At 39.2% G+C, this 13497-nt stretch overlaps 1 protein-coding gene across 3 annotated transcripts in view; it reads right to left on the bottom strand.

Moving 5' to 3' along the window:
- usp54a (ubiquitin specific peptidase 54a) overlaps positions 1–13294 on the bottom strand; it is a 134743-nt gene extending 121449 nt beyond the window's left edge. The window contains exon 1 of one of the 3 annotated variants that reach the window (XM_043679225.1): positions 13180–13291. The gene's annotated coding sequence lies outside the window, so the exon portion shown is untranslated. Of the gene's footprint in view, positions 1–12851; positions 12971–13179 lie in introns of those variants that run through there. The other 2 variants (XM_043679226.1, XM_043679229.1) reach the window with 2 other exon arrangements.
- Between the last annotated feature and the right edge of the window lie 203 nt (positions 13295–13497).

The raw sequence follows: 13497 nt of genomic DNA on the forward strand, positions 1-13497 counted from the left end.
GAAAGCAAGCCACATTGCATCTCTGAAGTAGAGGTAGGAGGCTGGAAGAATACAGCAAGCCAAGCAGCATTCGGACGTGCAGAAGTCGACGTTTCGGGTGTAACCCTTCTTCAGGACTGGGGTGGGTGTGGGGGCGCAGCAGATATAGTGGGTGGCAGGGCAGGGTGGTGAAGTATGGTTAGAAGACAGGTAGAGGGTACAACCTGGTTGGTCAATGGGAGGAATGAATCCGATTGGTGGTAGGGAACAGTGGAAGGGAGGGGGAGGGACTGGGAAGGGAGGTTATTTGAAATTGGAGAACTCAATGTTGAGTGCTCTGGGCTGTAGGGTGCCCAGGCAGAAGATAGGAGCTGTGGTGTGTTTTGGCAATGGAGGAGACCAAGGATGGTCATGTCAGAAAAGGAGTGGTTGGGGGAATTGAAATGGGCGGTGACTGGGAGGTCCGGTCAGCCCCTGCAGATATGGCTGTGATGCTCGGTGAGCTATTCCCTGAGTTTATGTTTGGTCTCCCCAATGTAGAGAAGACTTGATGCAGTAAACTAGATTGGAAGGGAGGCATCTCTGAAAGCTCTCTCAACCTCTTAGTCCCTGTCGCTAGTCAAGATTTAATTACTCCTAGTCAAAATATGTATGACCATAACTTATTTTTTTAGAAAGGTGCTGGCCAAAGAGAAGCACATGGACGGATTTTAGGCTTTTGTCTTCTATGGACTGAACATTCAAATTGCATTTACTCTCAATTTGGAGCAGCACAGGGAATGCATTTCAATCCAACTGAATAACACATTTGCAACTAGCTGTCTACAGACACTTGTATTTAAATGTGCAAAACAAAAGGTCTCACATTAAGCATGCCTGCTGTTTCTAACTTTCATGCCAGTAACAAATATGGAAGGTTTTTTTCCAAATTGCATCTTGAACGCTATACGCAAAACATTTTTTAAAACTAAATGGCTCATTTTGACAAGATTTCACGTGCTCAGTTTTCCTGATTTTCAAGAAAATTAGTTAAACTTTTATGAACATTACAAGAACCCAAATATTGGATTTCACTCAAGTGTGCAACAATCAATTGGATCACTCTCTTTTCCAGTGTAAACTATCAAGCTAAATTTTAAAAAAAATTCATGCCAGAAATTGATCTGGACACACAATATGCTAGGATTGGTTTTAGTTCCCGGAAAAACTTTTCTGCATAGTCAACTATGGCGGCACGGTGGCACAGTGGTTAGCACTGCTGTCGCACAGCGCCAGAGACCCGGGTTCAATTCCCGCCTCAGGTGACTCTGAGTGGAGTTTGCACATTCTCCCCGTGTCTGCGTGGGTTTCCTCCGGGTGCTCTGGTTTCCTCCCACAGTCTAAAAATGTGCAGGTTAGGTGAACTGGCCATGCTAAATTGCCCGCAGTGTTAGGTGAAGGGGTAAATGTAGGGAAATGGGTCTGGGTGGGTTGCACTTCGGCGGGTCGGTGTGGACTTGTTGGGCCGAAGGGCCTGGTTCCACACAGTAAGTAATCTAATCTAATCTAATCAAAACTGTTCAGTAAAATGTTGCATCACCCAGCCTTACCAGATTTGTGTGTTGAATTCTTTTCTAATCTTGTTAAAATCTTTTGATTTATTGGTTTGAAGATGAGCAATCCAAGATGCAGCTTTCCGTTGGTTGAAACTGCAAATTACTGAGACAGTACATAAAGCAATTTTCAACAATTTTTCAAAGTCCTTACAGGACAGAAGCAATATTTAGCAAAGGTATCAGTGAACAACACTTGCAGAAATATTGGCAAAAATGTTACAAGAGCAAGGCTCAGCTATAATTATTAGTTAACCTCAAATTAAAAATGGAGGTTTGGGATGGGGAATATATTTTTTCCCCTCAAAGGTAATGACAAGAAAAGTCCAGATTTCTAATCTTGGTCTGTCTTATTCCAGCAGTAGAGTGCAAGCAAAACAAAACAAGCCTCTCAATCCAATGCAATTCTTTAATCTGTGCAAGTTATTTGATGCCTACCATCATGCACTGTTGATAATTAATAATGAGCTGGGAAACACTAAAATAGAATTGCACTGAAAGGAAAAAGAAAATTAGCTACAAGATGATATAGCCACTAAATCTAATAATAACAAAACTACTACAAATCAAAAACATGGGACTGCTGGAAAATGACTGTCAAAAAAGCGAACAAAATACAGACATCTTTTCTTTTTTTCAAACACTGCCAGAAATTATATAAATATCTTTCTGATTATGCGAAATAATACACTTTAGTTTGTCACTCACTATGCTTGGCTTTTGTATAATCAATTTCTCACAACTGTGCAAGAATTCAGAGAAAATATTTACAATTCCGACAATTTAAACAACAAAGACTTATCCCCATTGTAATTTAACTACTAGTTTTAAGCTGCACAAGTAAAATGTCACCACAAAGTTCAGAAATTCATCTAAAAAATATCAAAAGCATGCAACCCAGAAAAGGTAGGGTTTATTCCAGGTACGCAAACTGAGCTCAATGTTGCTTCAACTTCAGTCAGCATCTTAGAATGAAACAGGGCAAAAGTGAGGACTGCAGATGCTGGAAACCAGAGTTTAGATCAGAGTGGTGCTGGAAAAGCACAGCAGGTCAGGCAAATCTACGTTTCGGGCAAAAGCCCTTCATCAGAAACGTAGATTTTCCTGCTCCTCGAATGCTGCCTGACCTGCTGTGCTTTTCCAGTACCACTCTGATCTAAAATCTTAAAATGAAAGCTACATCATCACCAAAATAATAGATATACATTACGCAAGGACAGGGTCAGACTCTACTGTGATACTTTTGTTGTAAAATAGTCTGCCAAATATGAACCCACCAACAGGGCCAATTTGTGAGCAACTATTGCTTAGTTTTGGTACAAAGAGATAGTACCTCTGCAAGTAATCAGCCCCTTCAGTGGAAAATACAGAAACTTGGAGAGAATTGAAAATGGATTCATCTTTTCCTGATTTCCCTTTGACTGTGCAATCACTTGCATCCAACAGCACAAATATGATCATGAATGCACCAAATAGTAATTGCTGTTTCATTATTTTTAGAACTCATGTACCAATTTCAACAGCAAGAAATAACTTCAAAAATTCTAAAGTCAATCACCTCAATACTGCACAATATCTGAACTCAGCTCACCTAAATGAAACATCATGAGATAATCATGCAATTTAATGATGAAAACAAGGAATCCAGTTGTTAACATGTTGTATATGATCCACACTGGGTGTGTGCTTGTGACCTACAAAGACATATTTGTGACTCATGCGAGAACAATTCAACAAAATCCACCCTAGTCCTATTGTTCGTATAAATATTTTTGCAAGATGAACCTTCTGATATCAGTCAGACAATTATCTTTCTTTGAACTCATGTCCTTTGCCTAACCTTGTGGTTTTAGTTTCAGGATCCCAAATTAACCTTATCAATTTTGTTTTCTATCTTCTGCTCATCTACAAGTTATCTTTCAGATGCCTTATCAAGTTCAGAAGCTGAGTCCCTGCAATTTTTTACAGAGATTCATGTTCATGTTAAGGTATAGAGAACAAAGATAGGTAAGTGGAACTGATTCCATTTCAGCAACGATCCAAGTAAATGGTTCAACAGGTCCAACAGCTAAATAACCTACTCCTAAGACTATAAGAGCAAAGTTAGGCCATTTGGTCTATATGTCCTCTCCACCATTCAACCATGGCTGCTACGTTTCTCAGTCCCATTCTCCTGCTTTCTCCATATAAACTTTGATTGTCTTACTCATTAAGAATCTCCATCTTAAACTCAATAACTTGGCTTCCACAGCCTTCTGTGACAACAAATTCATCACCCTCTGGCTGAAGAAATCCCTCCGCATCTCAGTTCTGAAGGGTTGCCCCATTACTCTGAGGCTGTGCCCTTGGCACCTCATCTCTTCTACTAATGGAAATATCTTCTCTACTTCCACTCTAACCAGACTCTCAGTATTCAGTAAGCTTCAATCAGATCACCCCTCATCCTTCTAAACTCCATCCAGTACAGACCCAGAGTCCTCAACCATTACTCATATGATAAGCCCTTCACCCCAGGATAATTTTTGAGAAACTTCTCTGGACTTCCCTCCTTCTTTCGATAAGAGGCCCAAAACTGTTCACAATATTCCAAATGTGGTCAGACTCACCACATAAATGCAGTGGCTACTAGAACAGGTTATAGGCTAGGAATACTGCGCTGAGTATCTCACCTCCTGACTCCCAAAAGCCTATCCAACATCTACAAGGTCCAGGTCAGGAGTGTGATGGAATACTCCCCACTTGGCTGGATGAATGAAGCCCCAGTGACACTCAAGAAGCTTGACACCATCCAGGTCAAAGTAGCCAGCTTGATTGGCACTATATCCATTCTCTCCACCATCGACGCTCAGTAGCAGCACTGTGTACTATCTACAAGCTGCACAGCAGAAATTCACCAAAGATCCTCAGCCTTCTGCAAATGACAGTCCAGGAATCTCTCCCATTCTTAGCCATCTGCCACTTGCACATGCTGGAACATTTACAGGTTGGTCCTCAACTTATTTGGGGCTCCATTATAAACATATCTTTTAAAAATATCTTTTGTGGTATGCTTGGTAAGGTACTTCAGTGGTTTGCCTCCAGATCAACACAAACTCCACAGCTGTCAAAGGCCTTTCAAAGCAAGGGAGAGACAGAGTGTTATGGGGCATCAAGTAGGAAATGAAATCCTCAGGAAGAGCTCTGTAATTGTACCTACACTGTTGACAGAGCGGTAGAATTATGTCCTCCACCAGGTGTCCTCTTCACATGCTATGCTCCTGTGAAGCCCCTCGAATTTAATATGTTAAAGAAAATGTATCATGAAGACAATGTATATTTTTGAACGTATACACTCTATGATTTTATATATAAATGCAATTTATTGTTATTGATATTCTCCAACATTAGAGATCATTTCTCTGGTCCTTGTCAGCACTAATTCCTGTACCTGAACATGTCAATTGTTTCTTAGTAACCAGAACAGGACACAGCATGGGAGATATGTATTGATCAAGGTAGGCTATATTTGCCAATGACAGCCTCTGACTTGTATTCAACTCTAGATAAACATTCCATCCATTCTTCGACAGCATCACATGTCTCACATCAACAATCGAAGGATTAAGCTAACCATCTACAGATGGTTTCATCCATAAATTGTAAATTAAAAAATACATCTCATTCAAAAGGTCCTCTCCATGTTTAAAACAATTAAAACAGATCAGAGATTTCCTTTATACAAAACGTATTTCTTTTCACCTTGCAGAATTTTGAGCATACTTCATCAAAGAGTGAAGCATCAGGTTTTGAGTTGAGAGATTCTATGGGAACTTTTTAATGCAATATTTCACTACTTTAACTGTACACAGAAACTGTGAAATAATGAGCATACACACATTACTTCACACCACAATGCGCTTTCAGTGTTTCTGAGATTTTTCTTATGTGGTATGGACCAGACCAGGCCCTCAAAGCATATTATTGAGATGGCCTACACCTTATCATTTAACTTTTTTCAAAAAAAGGCAAGTGTAAGGCACTGCTTTACAGATGTGATTCAATAGGTGCACACTAAGTTTTAATCAAAACATACTTTATTCTTGCAACACAGTTAAAACACAAATAAAGAATTAGCCTAACTTTATTCTACTGAAATACTCAACAAGATAATGTATTATTTAATAACTAATCAACTTTCCAATATAGGTAGCATCCCATAAACACACCCTGCGGTGATGATGCTGTCACTTTAAGGGGTTATTTTTATGAGAGATTTAAGTCAGAGGTTCCGAACCCACTACTGAAGACCTCTTGGGTAAACAGCTAGGGAGGCCTCTGGGTTTTTTTTCTTTAACAACAGCCTGAATGCATGTGGCAGGCTCTCACTGATCCAGATTTCTGGGATTTGGTTTTTTTCAGAAACATCAGAAGTTCTTAGGGTCTTAAAAAAGTTGGGAGCTTCAGTGAACATCACCTGGCTGCTACCTCTGAATTTACTCTTCATGTTCTTTCCTTTTGGATTGGAGAACTACATGTGAGAATCTGTCTGAATTTTCCATTTTGCCAAGAGATGTTTTTATGCATTGTTACTATATTGGAACAGTTAATTAGTAATAGTTATTGTATCTATTATTCTGTGAAGTCGCCAATCTGTTAAGTTATTCTAAATTATTTTCTTTGGTTGTACTCTAACTACAGTGCTGAAATAAATTGTCTTGCTTCATATTGAATAGTTTGAAAGATTGTATTGCATCTGAGACACTTTACATTTGCTTTTAAAATGAGCAAAAATGTTAGGATCCAGTCTACCTTCTTAACATATTTTTGAGGGATCTGGTCCATAACACTTGGCAAAGGCAATCCATTCTTAAGTGCGGTCTCTCTCCAGTCCAGTAGAAACACCAAAAGAGACAAACTACCCTTTTTAATTTTTAAGAGGGTTTTTAAGACTTACTTGGGCAGCAGAGAACTCAAGTTTTTAGCTCTAGCAGCCAGCAGAAAACTTCTCAACTAATTGAAAGCAAAACCAAAAGCTTTGTGGGTCTGTGGAAATCCTGACTCCACTTTAAAAAGAAACCACCCAAGGATAACTCAAAGCGGTTTACCAACTGCCTGCTTGATGGAGACATTTCGGCACCACTGTGAATACAACCCTCTGGAAAAGGAGCAGGTCAGTACACATCTCTTAAAAGTACAATATTATTACACATGCAACAATATCTAATTATTGTTGGTAACAGACACAGCAAGTGCTGGAGAAACTCAGGACGTCTCACAGTATCTGGGGGGAGAAGAGCAGAGTTAACATTTTGAGTTCTTCTCTTCACAGATGCTGCCTGATCTGATGAGTTTCTGCAGCACTTGCTGTTTTTGTTTCAGATCTCCAGCAGTTCTTTCATTTAATACTAAATTATCCTTGAGTTGTTCTGACGAATTTTCCTGAATGATTCATTACAGCCGAGAAATTATGTACTATAAGAAATAGAACAAAGATTCACAAGAGTCCTAAAATCCCTACAGTGGGCAGCAGGCCATTCAGTCCATTGAGTCCACACCAACGTTGCAAAGAGCATGCTTCCAAGACCCATGCCACCCACCTTGCTATCGTTATAGCCCTACATCTCCAATGCCTAATCCACCTAACATACACATTCCTGAACAGTACAAATTAGCATGGCCAATCCATCTAACCTGCACATTTTTGCACTGTGATAGGAAACCAGAACACTCAGAGGAAACCCACACAAACAGGGGAGAATGTGCAATCTCCAAAGATTTTACCTGAGGGCGGAATTGAACCTGGTTCCCTGGTGCTGTGAGGCAGCAGTGCTAACCACTGAGCCACTGGCCAAGAGTTGAGCAATTTTTAAAAAACAATTAGGCCTTTGTGACAATGCAATAATTTATCCCAAATAACATACTGGAACCATCTAAATTATTAAAACAGCAAAAACAAGTGCCATCTTTTATCATCATTTTTCCTTTGTTTTGTGTTTATTTGCAACACATATTATTGGCTGGTTGTTTACAGTATCTCAGCAATCAGCACAAAATACTGATTTAAACAAGTTAATACCTGAGCCAACAAAGGTAGTGTACAAAATTAAAGTTGCATGGTTTGCCTCCAAATAGAGAGCAGCTCTCAAAACAACTTTTCAGGATTGGTGAAAACAGCAATGTAATAGATATGAACATTTTTACACCACAAAATAGACTCTGAAACAGAGTTTCTTAGAGGAACTGGAAGGATTCAACATTTCCAGCCTTTCTCAGGAACTTGCTTAGAGATAATATCTGTCCTTTCAGAGTAAATTTTACAGTCTAACTGTAAAAATCAATTTATTCAAAGTTATACACTCACTATGCATACCTTCAAACACTTTTGGTAATATAATGTAACTATTCAACCATACAAACTATCTGGCTGACCTTCCACAGCAACTGGAGCAGCACCTAAAGGTACAACTACAAACTTGAGGAAATTGCAACTTATTCATCTAGTCTTGGAGCAGAGTAATAGTGGACAGAATTGAGAAAACAAGCGCTTCCAGGTCTCTCCATCTTTTCTCTAACATCACAGCGGTGTAATTCTCAAAAATGGTTCAGGAAATGCCTCCAAGATGAGCAATGTGTAAAATATGGATTTAGGTGGACATCTCGTACAGAGAAATGCTTGCCACAATACGAGGTACAAACATAAGGTACAGGAATTTGTCAGACATTAAACAGCAAGCAGAAAAGGCAAGCTGGGATCTGCAATTGGAGAATGTCAATAAGGAAATGTACAACAAATGTTTGCATTAAATTCCACTAATTCATATTCATATTTTGTCAAAACTGAATTTTCAGATATTGGTTAATATCACAGCTCACATCATTAGACAACATCATTTTCTTTCACTCAGCTGTGACCTAGTCAGAGATGACAACATTTGTTATTATTTCAGGCAGCACGTAGATGCAAAGGAAGTGAGACAGGGATAATTCCAGGGTGACCTCAGGGTTATGCAGTGAGTGTGTATTCAGAAACCATTGTTGGACTGCCTTGCTGCAAATGGATAGAAACAGGAATTTTGCAAGGACAGTCCCTATGAGCTGGGCAACAGAACAGAGACATGGAGAATGATGATACAGCTAACTGCTCTGTGGAGAGGCAGTGATTTCAAATGTGACTTCAGGGCTGTGGCCAATGCCTAACTGGAGAGATTCAAACAGAATTACAGAAAAGGTGAACAGAGTTTGAAAGCACACCCTCTCTGAATTTCGTTCATTGACTCCATTGCCTTGCTGCAAATGGATAGAAACAGGAATTTTGCTGCAAATGAAGAAGTGTGGTGGATAGGAATTTTATCATCATCATCCTTCTTGTGTATTTCTAACTGACAAAGGAATAAGTCTAAGGCTAGGTCAGTTTCTGTAATAAAGTAATAAACCTTTTCCATATTTCACTTTAAATGCAGTTTCAAACAAAGAAGCTACAATTTATGTTGAAACTATGTTCAGCTATATGCTAAATTGTCAATTTAAAAAGATCCACAAGGCACCATCTTAGGTATAAGTATGTAGGTACAGAATCCTAACAACAAGATAGATAGAAAGAAAGAACGAAGTTAAACATTGCAGTAATTATAGTATAGCGTTGAGTACACATAACAATAACGTCAAATTTGCCAAACAGCAATTCTCTGCAACTAACTTAGCTGGTGCATTACAAATATAAACTATAGTAGTTTATATTTGTAGAGTTTAAAATATAAACAGTGCCAACAAAAAACTCCTTACTCTTCAAGTTCACATTTACCAATTCAGTCATAGAATTAACACTTGCGACATCTTTCACTTTTCTTACGTGAATTTCCTGTCACCAGTGTTAATTCTACCACTCTACACAAAATCTACACTTCAAAATGCACAGGCAATGAAATAGTTCAAGATGATAAAGTATTAAATAAAAGCAAATGTTAACTAGCTACATTTTTAATTTGTTACATAAGGTCATGGTTAACTAATCTGATTTATCTGAAAAAGATCAAAAAGCTGTTCTTTACCTTTATATCCAAACAAGCCTTTCAGTATGTACAAGAGAACAGAATCTTCAGTTTAGCATCATGATGTTACTTTATCACATTTATTCTTTCCTCACACTTTGCTTTCAGGTTCTATTGCAAAACAAGACTACACCTGCTGACTTGGCCTCAGGATGCAATACATATCATCCCAATGACATAAGGAACACAATTCCTAAAACCATCAAGTAAAAATATACTTTTTTTTTTAAACAGTATCAATCTGACCAACTTACAGCTAATATTAATTGCAGTTATACCAATAGCAGATGGCTTGCAATTTCAGAGTGAAAATTATAAATTTACAGCAAAAATTCAACACTCATTTTGCCAAAACTCTTCGATTGCCAAGCATGATCAGGCAATATTCTTCTCTGAGTTGAGCATTAAGATTGTCAGGATGAGCTTAAGAGAATTCATGGCACTGCAAACATGAGCAACAAGTTCTCCAAAGTCCTGGCTAATCTTGAACACAAAGGAAAATGAGTTAACTGGCATTAAATTTTAATGATTGAGGTCTTTACATTTCAGAAATATGGAAACTAGCTAGGGTTTTGTTGGAATATTAGCTTAACATGCAGAATATCAAATATTAACCACAAAACATTTTTGAAATAAAACTTGTAAAAAGCGATATAAAGATTTATTAATCTGTAGCAATATTTAAGAGATACAATATTACTATTGCAATAAGCTGCCATTTAAAACGTTTTACATCCTGCAAATTGATAGTCATCAATCCAAAGTATGCAACATGTATCATAATAGTGTGCTGAAAAATTAGAGTAGAGTCATGGAAAATAATTTCAAAAGTATTTCTAAATCTGCTCAAAGTATTACTTGAATTCCTCAGCATCTTGCCACTGTCATTCCATGAAGCATCAGAAGGTACCCTGGTATTCTTGATTAGAACTTGGACCACTATCAACAAAAAGTGCAAAGACAACTTATCAAGGAATTCAAAACATGGACTTACGCTGACCAGATTTTAAAAAACAGCACCATGAAACAAACAGTCATTATGCAGTAGCTCAGCTCTTAAGACGCCTGACTTCCAAAAAGATACATAATCCACATTTACATATAATTCTCAAAAATACATGTCTCTCAAAGTTATGTCATAATTGTTGTCCTGTTTCAGCTTTTCACTCCTTCACCTTCAACCTAGCTTCAGTTTCCTCAGTCTGTCTTCCAAGCAATGCTTCGCTCCAATCGATTCTGCCCTTCTTAAATCGTGCCAATATTCAATGTAAAATCAAAGCATTATAAAAATAAGGACAAAATGTTGGACCAAAGTGTAAACTGAATTACAGATGCCTCATTCTAATTCAATTATTTCTTGCCCTCTAAATCAACTTCACCTCAAGACAACATGACATTTTCACTGTGTAATGCAACAGGAGATCAACTGGTCTTTAGCGCAATCATATTTCCACTTGATTCAACAAAAAGAACATTGAGAATCTCAGCATTTTTAAACTAAATGCAGACTACTCCCAAATCTCCCATTACATTCTACAGCCTCTGGTGATTATTCGTCCATAATATGGAGTAGTCACTAGTGGATGATAACATGAAACAAACCTTCTTAGATAAGTTTTAAGGTTGTTTTTAATGGAAATTTATATATTTATCAACAAGAAATGCAAAATGCTACAGAAGCTGAAAATCTGAAATAAGAATGAATGAAAAAGGAACTAGGAGAAAGTGAGGACTTTAGATGCTGGAGATCAGAGTCGAGAGTGTAGTGCTAGAAAAGCAAAACAGGTCAGGCAGTATCCGAGGAGCAGAAAATCGACATTCTCCTAATGAAGGGCTTATGCCCGAAACGACATTTCTCCTGCTCCTCGGATGCTGCCTGACCTGCTGTGCTTTTCCAGCACCACACTTTAAAATAAGAATGAAAAGTCAGGCATCTGCAGTGAAAGATGCCAAGGTTTCATTTCAGGTAAGTAATCTTTAAACTAAACTGCAGATATAGCAAGATATTAACCATGTACAGAAACAAACACAGGGAAGACAGAGAAACAAAATGTCAGGTTGGATTGCAGGAAAGACTACATAATAAAATGGATGGTGAGGCAAAGCAAAAGGGGAGAATAATGGACCAAGTAAAGAACAAAAATGTGTCTAGATAAGATCAAAATAGCTACAGCAAAATCATTACCAAATTGTTCCTCCAAAAAAGAACATTGGCAGAGGTTATCATCTGATTTGCTAAATTCAACTATCGTGTCTAAGTGAAAAATAATTTTCCATTCCCAACTTACGCTCAGCTTCATCAGAACAACGAAATAGACTGAAGACAGAGTGTCTGACTTGGAATGGTACAAAAAGTTTAGATGATGTGCTGGGACACAGCATACTGACAAGTAATCATCTAATCTGCCTTCGGTCTCATTACATAGATGAAACTGTATCAGGAGCAGTTAATGCAACTTACTAAATTAAAATGTAAAGTTAACTACTGTACCACCCAAATGGTATGGGTGTTCTGGATGGTATGAGGAGAGAAGCACAGATGTTGAATCTCCCGTAGGTACACAAAAAGATGCTGTGGGAAGAGAAGGAGTGTTGAGGATGATTTAGAAGTGGACTAGGTTTGCAAAGAGAATGGTCTTGTCCAAATACTAAACTCAAGAGAAAGAAAGATATGAACAGAGTAACAAAACTAATAAATGTATTTGTTTCAACAGCTGATGAAGGAGCAGCTCTCCAAAAGCCAGTGCTTCCAAATAAACCCGCTGGACTATAGCCTAGTGTTGTTTGACTTTTAACTTCTCTCATCTAGTCCTTTAAACAGCAAGTGTATTATGTTCCATAGCAGTCCAGTCTGATTAGCAAAACTGGAACAGAATTTAAAGTTGCCACAGCAGGGAGTTTTACACCAAAGGTCTGGTTGATTCAAACCAACCCACAAAGCTGAAAGGATCAAGTACACCTTTTAAATTAGGTTCAATTAGGAAATACATTAGACAGCAAGGCATATTTAAACCAAATTGTTGACATCTCCCTCTCCAAAAAGAACAGATCCAAAATGCCGAATATCAACAATAAATCGATGCCACGTCAAACATGGTCCTACTGGAGTCAGACCAGTTGCTAAGAAGTACATTGATGTATTCTGCTGCTTCACAAGCAACGGGTAAGTGAAAGGCAGGCAGTGACTGGATTTGCAGGAGAGCTGACAACATTGGTACGAAGTAGAAAAGACACTTTGCTCATTTCAATTTACCATATGTTGCTGCCGTGCACCTTCATGGAAAACCCGCGGCGACATCCCGTCAAGCAAAGGCAAAACAAGACAAACTCTGCGAAGAGAATGCAACACTTGCCAACTTCGGGAATGCCCTGGACAGCCAAGAGCCAGCCCGGGGTCAGGGGTCAACCCTGGAGCCAAAGGTCAGCGTTTCACGCGAGCGTCGCTAACAGTCGGTCGGTTTGTGCTCCCGGGGGGCGGGGACCCCCCCCTCACTCACACACACCCACCCGGGGGAGGGGGGGTAGAGACTGGAGGGCGATCCAGAAGGAAGATTCCGGTCTGAAGTGAAATGTTGTCCTACCTGATGGCCGTCCATCCGCCGGTCGCTCGCTCGGTCCCTGACTGACTCAGGCCGTGCTCCCGCCCCCTCACTCCCGGAATATCTCTCTCTCTCTCACACACACACACACACACACACATTCACTTACTCCTGAACTCTCTCTCTCTCTTTTCCTCTCCCCCTGTCTGTCTTTTCCCTTCCCTCCCTCCCTCCCTCTCTCTCTCTCTATCCCTGTGACTCTCTCAGTCCCGGAGCCTGTGAGTCTCTGCCTCTCCCGCTGTCCCTCACACGTACACTCCCTCAATCCCGGAGCCCCACACACACTGTCTGTCTCTGTGT

The sequence above is a fragment of the Chiloscyllium plagiosum genome, chromosome 38, assembly GCF_004010195.1.
Source record: "Chiloscyllium plagiosum isolate BGI_BamShark_2017 chromosome 38, ASM401019v2, whole genome shotgun sequence".
Taxonomy (NCBI): domain Eukaryota; kingdom Metazoa; phylum Chordata; class Chondrichthyes; order Orectolobiformes; family Hemiscylliidae; genus Chiloscyllium; species Chiloscyllium plagiosum.